This window comes from Theropithecus gelada, chromosome 13, assembly GCF_003255815.1.
Source record: "Theropithecus gelada isolate Dixy chromosome 13, Tgel_1.0, whole genome shotgun sequence".
In the NCBI taxonomy this organism is placed as follows: Eukaryota; Metazoa; Chordata; class Mammalia; order Primates; family Cercopithecidae; genus Theropithecus; species Theropithecus gelada.
Genome location: NC_037681.1, coordinates 96,881,971 through 96,892,074, shown reverse-complemented (window position 1 = coordinate 96,892,074; position 10,104 = coordinate 96,881,971). Strand labels below are relative to the sequence as shown.

The window sequence follows — 10,104 nt, the reverse complement described above, 5'->3', positions numbered from 1 at the left end:
AAACCACCATTCCATAATTATATATTCAGTAAAGTAATCCCTCAAAAGTTATGAAGGAATAAAGGCTCCTCATAGAAACAAAATCTAAGGGAATTTATTGCCAGTAGACCTGCCCACTGAGAAATTTGAAACATTCTTTAGGGAGAAGGAAAATGATATAGGCCAAAAACTAAGATTACCCAAAGAAAAGAAAGTATCAGTAAAGGAATACATGAAGGTAAAATAAAATCTTTTCTTTTTTCTTATTAATTTCTTATTAAGTTATTACTGATAGCTTAATTTCTTTTTTTTTTTTTTTTTTTAGTAGAGACGGGGTTTCGCCGTGTTAGCCAGGATGGTCTCGATCTCCTGACCTTGTGATCCGCCCGTCTCGGCCTCCCAAAGTGCTGGGATTGATAGCTTAATTTCTAATTAATAATTGATTCAAAAGAAAAAAGTTTGTTTAAAGTTATAACAGCAACAATGTAGCAGACGGTTATAGCATATGGATAAGTAGAATGAACGATGACAATGCCATAAGGAATGCGAAAAGAGAACTGAAAATTGTCTATTACAAAGTGGCTGGAGGCACACAGCAGGAGGGGACAGGGTCAGACTTAGGAATGGTGGCCTTCATATTCTACAGCTGACAATTAGCTGCCACCTTTCACAGCCATCAGTCCCAGACCAGATCATAGTATAGTCTACTGCCCAGGTTCTGGGAATTTCTGAACTGTTTAATAACCAATAACTCCAAGTACAGCAGCAACAGCAAAGGAATCTCTCACTACATGAATATATGAATATGAAATTGTTGCAAGAAGCTGGTATCTCCCTTCCAAAGGATATGTGGCAAAGTCACCAGATGAAGCTGACGCAATTGTCAAAAAAAATTAGGTTCTAAAGATGTGATAATGGCGAAGAGTTTTGCTTGTGGTAGAGAAAAAGGAACATTTGAAAGCAATCCTAAAAGAGGAGTGAAGATAGTTTTCTCTCAAGAAGCAAAAGCTGTTTCCTCTCAAATAATTGGGAAAAAGTTGTTTACCAAGCAAACAGGAGAAAATGACAAAATATGCAATCAAGTATTGATCTGTGAGCAAAAATATCCCAGGAGAAAATACTCCTTTCCAGTAACAATGGAAAGGTCATTTCAAGGTCCAGTATAAACAGGAAGTTTGCAAGGTGGTGTCAACACTGAAGATGTTTCTGCTGAGACTCCTGATGTAATAAAGAATCTATTGACGTCGTAGAAGGCATCAAAAAGGAACAAGCTCTCCAGCTTGCGCAGAATATAAGATTTCCGTCTAATATTGTGGATTCTGTTGCAGAAAACATGGTCAAGCTTTACAATCTTTTTCTGAACTACAACACAACCATGATAAAAAATAAGCCCAATGGTATAAGATTCAGATGGAGCTCTGTTATGTTTGGATGCAAAGATCAGTTTTGATTCTAATTCAGCCTATTGCCAGAAGACCTTTGATCTACAGGACTGGACTCAGGAAGATGAAAGGAACAAAGGTGCAGCTAAGCCACATCTCACCTACACTGGCCTCAGTGAAAAAATAGGCTGTCTAGTAAATGATGCTGATGTGGCTATAACCACAATAGATATAACACAACTTCATAAAGAGACTACAACCAGATTCCTTGTTGTTCACGGTAGTGCTACAGTCCACCAAGTAACAGAATCATTTACTCTTATCACTTCAGATAAAAAGAGGTACTGGCTATTCTGGTCAACATTTTTGGAGGAATCACTTGATGTTATGTTATTACACAGGGTTTAGTTCTGGCAGTGAAAGATTTTGAAATTAAAATACCTGTCGTGGTACATTTACAAGTTCACTAGTTAATGATGCTAAGGCACTAATAGCAGAAAAGCTACTAGAATGGCTTTAAAGCTCTCTGAAATAGTGACCTTAGTCAAGCAAACCCATGTGTGTATATATAATGTAAGTTGCCAACATGATCTTAAAAAGCCAGTGAATGGCTGAAAATGTTAATTGTGCTATAATCATTGAAAATACTATGTTCTGTGTTATTGTTCTTTTTCTTTTTAGTGTGGGAAGATGGTAATTGTGATCTAGGCACACAAACTTTCAGAAGCATTTGGTCTGCATTTCATTCTACTATTCAGAATGGACTATTTATATAAAGAACATATAATGCAGGTGTCTAGTTTTATCAGTCTTTTTCACTTCTACAGAATATCACTTGCAATATGCCTGTTTATATCGTTGAATATAAAGTTCTACATTGACAAGAGTCCTACAAAAAAAATAAATATGAAGAAAAATAACAAAATTGCTGGACTACTCTTTTAAAAAGAGGTAAAATTTATAGATTAAGAGAAGAGATAAAATAGAATAATAGAAAATGCTCAATTAAAATTAAAAAGGCAGAAGAGAAATTTAAAAAAGTATAACAAAATAGTTAAAAGCATGGTAGATATTAAGCTGACTACACCAATAATTACTTTAACTGTGAATGGTCTAAATACACCAATTAAAAGATAGACTGTCAGAGTAAATGAAATATACAAGACACACCTGTACATTCTACAAGAAACCCACTTTCAATACAAAGACTCAGATAGGTTAAAGAGATGGAGAAAGATATACTATGCTAACACTAATCAAAAAAAAAAAGAAAGAAGAGAGGAATAACTATTGTATTAGTCAGGATTCTCTAGAATAACAATAGTAATAGGATAGATGTATGTATAAAGGGGAGTGTATTAAGGAGTATTAACTCACATGATCACAATGTCCCACAACAGTTCATCTGCAAGCTGATGAGCAACGAAGTCAGCCTGAGTCCCAAAGCTGAAGAACCTGGAGTCCAACGTTCAAAGGCAGGAAGCATCCAGCACAGGAGAAAGATATAGGCTGGGAGGCTAAGCCTGTCTAATTTCTTCACATTCTTCTGCTTGCTCTTTATTCTGACAGCTGATTAGATGATGCCCACTCAGATTGAGGGTGGATCTGCCTCTCCCAGTCCACTGACTCAAATGTTAATCTCTTTTGGCAATATCCTCACAGACACACCCAGGATCAATAATTTGCATCCTTCTATACAATCAAGTTGACACTCAGTATTAACCATCACAACTATGTTAATTTCAGACAAAGCAGACTACAGAACAAAGAAAATTTTGGGGAACAAATAAAGGCATTGCATAAGAATAAAGGATTCAGTTCTATAAGAATACAACAATCTTTAACCTGTATGCAATGAAGAAGAGATTATCAAAGTAAGTGAGGTAAAAAACGGAAAGAACTACCATTAAACTACCATTGAAATTTTTCATAGAATTAGAAAAAAACTACTTTAAAATTGATATGGAACCAAAAAAGAGCCCATATAGCCAAGACAATCCTAAGCAAAAAGAACAAAGTTGGAGGCATCATGCCACCAGACTCCAAATTACAAGACAACAGTAACCAAAACAGCATGGTACTTATATAAAAACAGACACATAGACCAGTGGAACAGAATAGAGAACTCAGAAATAAGACTACACATCTATAACCATCTGATCTTCAACAAACCTCACAAAAATAAGCAATGGGGAAAGGATTCCGTATTTAATAAATGGTGGTGGGAGAACTGGCTAGCCATATGCAGAAAATTGAAACTGGACACCTTCATTAAACCTTATACAAAAATTAACTCAAGATGAATTAACAACCTAACTGTAAAACCTAAAACTATAAAAACCCTAAAAGAAAATATACGTAATACCATTCAAGACATAGTCACAGGCAAAGCTTTCAGGACAAAAATATTACAAACAATTGCAACAAAAGCAAAAATTGACAAATGAGATCATATTAAACTAAAGAGTTTCTGCATAGCAAAAGAAATTATCATCAGAGTGAACAGGCAACCTACAGAATGGGAGAAAATTTATGCAATCTATCCATCTGACAAAGGTCTAATATCCAGAATCTACAAGGAACTTACACAAATTTATGACCAAAAAAAAAAAAAACATTAAAAAGAGGGGAAAATACATAAACAGATGCTTCTCATAGGAAGACATTTATATGTCCAAAAAACATAGGAAAAAAAGCTCAACATCACTGATCATTAGAGAAGTGCAAATCAAAATCACAGTGAGATACCATCTCATGCCAGTCAGAATGGCCATTATAAAAGTCAAGAAACAACACATGATGGTTAGGCTGTGGAGAAATAGGAACACTTTAATGCCGTAGGTGGGAATGTAAATTAGATCGACCATTGTAGAAGACACTGTGGTGATTCCTCGAAGACCTAGAACCAAAAATACCATTTGACCCAGCAATCCCATTTACTGGGTATATACCCAAAGGAATATAAATCATTATAAAGATACATGCATGCATATGTTCATTGTGGCACTATTCACAATAGCAAAGACAAAAAATCAACCCAAATGCCCCTCATTGATAGACTGCATAAAGAAAATGTGGTACATATATGCCATGGAATACTATGCAACCATAAAAAGGAATGAGATCATGTCCTTTGCAGGGACATGGGTTGAGTTGGACACCATTATCTTCAGCAAAGTTGGACACCATTATCTTTAGCAAACTAACACAGGAACAGAAAACCAAACACTGTATTTTCTCACTTATAAGTGGGAGCTGAACGATGAGAACACGTGGACACAGGAAGGGGATCAACACACACTGGGGCCTTTCAGGGAGCTGGGAAAAGGGAGAACATCAGGAAAACAGCTAATCCATGCTGGGCTTAATACCTAGATGATGGGTTGATAGGTGCAGCAAACTACAATGGCATATGTTTACCTATGTAACAAACTTGGACATCCTGCGCATGTATCCCAGAACTTAACATATATACATACATACGTATATACATATGTGTGTGTGTGTGTTTTGTGTCACTCTGTCACCCAGGCTGGAGTACACTGGCGTGATCTCGGCTCACTGCAAGCTCTGCCTCCTGGGCTCAGGCCATTCTCCTGCCTCAGCCTCCCAAGTAGCTGGGACTACAGGCACCGCCACCATGCCTAGCTAACTTTTTGTATTTTTAGTAGAGACGGGGTTTCACAGTGTTAGCCAGAATGGTCTCGATTTCCTGACCTCATGATCCATCCGCCTCAGCCTCCCAAAGTTCTGGGATTACAGGCATGAGCCACCACACCCAGCCAACATATATATTATAATATAATTAATATAATATAATGAAATAACTAAAAGGAAAAGTAGGCAAATTTATAGTTGAAGAATTCAGTACCTCTCCTTTGTATCAGGAATCAATAGAGACAACAGGGAGAAATCAGTAATATATTAATAGTTTAACTGAACAACATTATCAATCAGCTGGACTGATTATATTTGTAAAATATTTTATTCAAGAACAGTAGAATAACCATTCTTCTCAAGCTCACATAAATCATTCATTAAGATAGCCCACATTCTGGACCATAAAACATAATAGATTTAAAAGAATAGAAACCATACAAAGTATGCTTTCAGGCCACAATGGAAAAAAACTAGAAGTCAATAGCAGAAAAATAGCTGACATTTTTCAATCTCCAAATATTAAATAACAAAATTATAAATAATACATGGATCTAAGAAGATAATTTAAAGCTATTTTGAACTAAATGAAAATAAAAATACAACTTATCAAAATTTTTGGTACGCAATGAAAGCAGTGCCTATAGGGAAACTTATGGCAGTGAACACATATCTTAGAAAATAAAACAATATATAAAAGTAATGATCTAAATTTTCACCTTAAGAAACTAGAAAAGGAAGGGAAATTTAAGCCTAAAGCAAGAAGAAAATAAATAATAAAAGAGCATAAATCAGTAAAATAAAAAACCAGAAAAATAATAGAAAAAAATTAAAAATGGAAATTCTGCTTATTCTAAAATATAAGCAAAATTGATAAGCCTCTAGCCTAATTATCATGAACACACCACACACACACACACACACACACACATAGAGAACACAAATTACCAATATCAGAAATAAAAAAGTGGTCATTACTACCAATCTCATGAACATTAAAAGAATAATAAATAAATATTATTAATAACTCTTGTCCCCAAATTTGATAACAGAGACGAAATGGACCAATACCACAAAAGACACAAACTGCCAATATTTACACAAAAAGAAATATGGAAATCTAACTAGGGCTATATATTAAGAAAATTGAATCAAAAATTAACAGCTTTCCAAAGGAAAAAGCCACAAGCCAGATGGTTTCACTAGTAAACTCTACCAAACATTTGAGGCAGAAACAAAACCACTTCTCTACAGTCTCCTCCAGAAAGAAACAGAAGCAGATAAAAAAATCTTCCTTTTTTTTTGTAAGACTAGCATTATGTTAATACTAAAACTAAAGATATTAGAATAAAGAAAAACTAGGGACCAATGTCACTCATGACCATAAATGCAAACATTCTCAACAAAATATTCACAAATCAAATTCAACAACATATAAAAGAATTAAACACCATGATAGAATGAGATTTATTCCAAGTATGCCAACTAGTTCGACATTCAAAAATCAATTAGTAGAATCCATGACATAAACAAGCCAAATAATAAAATTCCATAAATATATCAATAGCTGTAGGAAAAGCATTTGACAAGTACAAAGACCCAGCCACACATGACAAGACACTCAACTCAGCTAACTAGGAATACAGGTGGACATCTTCAAATGATGAAGAATGCCTTCAAAAAACCTACACGGTGTAGAACTAGACATTTCCATTTTAAGATCACAATACAGGCAAAATTTTGATTTTTTTTACCATTGCTATTCAACATCATAATGGGAATCCTAGCCAATGCAATAAGGCAAGAAAGAGAAATAAAAGGTCTAGAGATTGAAAAGGAAGTAACCAAATTGTCTTTGTTTTTAAATGACATGATTGTTTATGTAGATAATCCCAAAATCGATTTATACATACACAGATACAGACACTCAACTGCTGGACCTAATAAGAGAAAATAGCAAGGTTGCAGGATGAAAGGTTAATAAAAAATAATGAATGTTTTCCTATATACCTACAGTGATCAATTGGAATTTGAAATTATAGTACCATTTATAGGAGTATGAAAAAGTAAATACTTAGGTGTAAGTCTAACAATATATGTACATTATATGTAGAAAACAAAACTCTAATAAAAGAAATTAAAGATCTAAATAAAAAATACAGACCATGTTTATGGATTGGAAGATGATTACGGAAAGATATCAATTTTTCCAAATTTGACTTATAGATTTACTGCAATCCCAATAAAAATCTCAGCCAACTACTGTATAAATACTGGCAAAATAATTCTAAATATTTTACGGAATGACAAAAGACATGGAAGAGTCAAAATATTATTGAAGATGAACTAAGTTGGAGGACCAACACTACCTGATTTCAAGACTTATACAGGTGCAGTAATCAAGACAGTATCATATTGATGAAAAAATAAGCAAATAGATCAATAGAATAGACTAGATAGAGCCTAGAAATAGACTCACACAAACATAGCCAATTAATCTTTGACAGAGGTCAAAGACAATTCAATGCAGAACAAATAGTCTTTTCAACAAATGCTTCTTGAATAATTGGATATCCCTATATAAAGAAAAACAAAAAACAAAAAACCAAACAACAAAAACAAAAGCCTAGAAATATATCTTAGGCAGAAATTAACTCAAGGTGGGTCATAAAAATAAATGTAAAACACAAAAGTAAAAAATTCTAAAAACAAATCACAGGAGAAAACTTAAGTGACCTTGAATTGCGCTATATGTTGTCAGATACAACACTAAATCACAAGTCTTGAAAGAAAAACAAATGACTGGTTAGAATTTAATAAAATTAAAAACTTCTCCTATGCAAATGATACTGTTAAGAGCACCAAAAAAAAAGTCATAGACTGAAGGAAAATATTGGCAAACACCTATCTGCGAAAATCAGTATCCAGAATAGCAAAGAACTAGGCTTCCAGAATAGCAAAGAACTCTTAAAGTTCAACAATAAGAAAACAAATACCCTAATTTAAAAATGGGCCAAAAATCTAAATGGATATAGCATTATAAAAAATACATAGATGAAAAGTAAGTATAGAAAAAGATTTGTAACTTTATTTCAAATATGTAACCATATTTCTCATTATGGAATTGATAATTGAAACAGACATAAGATTGTCTAAAATCTATAAAACTGACAGTACCAATTGCTGATGAGGATGTGGAGCAACATATTGTTGGTGAAATGCAAAATTGTGTCTCCCCTTTTGAAGACAGTTTAGGTTTTTTTGTACAAAAGTAAAAACAGTCTTCCATAGAATTGATCAGTGGTGCTCCTAGATATTTAACCAACTGATTTAAAAACTTCTGTCACACAAAGCCTGCATATAAATATTTATAGCATCTTTATTTGTAAGTGCCAAACTTTCAAGAAACCAAGATGTCCTTCAATCAGGGGAAGCAATAAATAAGCTGTGACATATATATTATCAAATTATATGATATTTTGAAAAAGGAAAATCTAGAGACAGTAAAAATATTAGTTGTCACCAGGAGTTTAGGGGAAGTTGAATAGTGATACAAAGGGGAATTTTGGGGGTTGTGAAACTATTTTTAGAGACTATGATTGTGAGTATTATGACACTCTGCCTTTGTCAAAGTCTCAAAATACTTATAACACAAAAAGTAAACTGTAATGGATACAAATTTAATTTTAAAATGTCATTTTGGTAGTCAAAGAAATTCCAAAATGGAATGCAAAATATGACAAAACAATCTAACTGAATTACAAATGGATGACATAATCTCACTTAATGGGCTGGGGGAAAAGGAGCTTATGTAAGTAACTTTATGCTCCAATAGAGAAGAGCATAATTATCTTGTGTGTGTGGTTGATAATTTTAATTTTATTTATTTTTCCAACTTTTATTTTAGATTCAGGGAATATATGTACAGATTTGTTACCTGAGTATATTGTGTGATTTTGAGGTTTGGGGTATGGATGATTCTGTTACCCAGGTATTGAGCATAGTACCTAATAGCTAATTTTTCAACTCTTATCTCCCTCTCCCCTCTAGTGTCCCCCAGTTTCTATTGTTGCCACCTTTATGTCTATGAGTACCCAAGTTTAGCTCCCTCTTATAAGTGAGAATATGCAGTATTTGGTTTTAAGTTTCTGCATGAATTTGTTTTGATTAATGGTCTCCAGCTACATCTATGTTGCTGCAAAGGACATGATTTCATTCATTCTTATGGCTGCATAGTATTCCATGGTGTATATGTACCAAATTTTCTTTATCTAATTCACCATTGATGGGCACCTAGGTTGATTCTATCTCTTTCCAATTGTGAATACTGCTGTGATGAACATGCAAGTGCATGTGTATTTGTGGTAGAAAGATTTGGATATATATATATGTGTGTGTATATACACATATACATACACACACACACACACACACACACACTCACTCCTCGGTAATGGGATCACTGGATCAAATGGTAATTCTTAGTTCTTTGAGAAATCTCCAAACTGCTTTTCATAGTGACTGAATTAATTTACATTCCTACCAACCGCGTATAAGCATTGCCTTTTCTTCACAGCCTTGCCAGCATTTACATGATAGTTCGTTTGTTTGACTTTTTAATAATCACCTTTCTAACTTGTGTGAGATGGTATCTCATGTACTTTTGATTTCTATTTCTCTGATGATTAGTGATGTGGAACATTTTTTCATATGTTTCTTGGTCACTTGCATGTCTTTTCTCTTTTGAGAAGTGTCTGTTCATGTCTTTTACCCATTTTTAAATGGGGTTATTAGTTTTTTCTTGTTCAGTTGCTTAAGTTCCTTATAGATTCTGTATATTAGATCTTTGTTAGATGCATAGTTTGAAAATATTTTCTCCCATTCTATAGATTTTCTGTTTATGCTGTTGATAGTTTCTTTTACTGAGCAGAAGCTCTTTAGTTTAATTAGGCCCCACTTGTCAATTTTATTTTTTGTTACAATTGCTTTTGAGGACTTAGACATAAATTATTTTCCAAGGTCAATGTTCAGAGTGGTGTTTCCTACATTTTCTTCTAAGGTTCTTATAATTTGAGGTCTTACATTT

General features: G+C 33.7%; 1 pseudogene; it reads left to right on the top strand.

Moving 5' to 3' along the window:
• Nucleotides 1-497: 497 nt before the first annotated feature.
• Nucleotides 498-2,069, top strand: LOC112604513 (annotated as a pseudogene).
• Nucleotides 2,070-10,104: the final 8,035 nt, after the last annotated feature.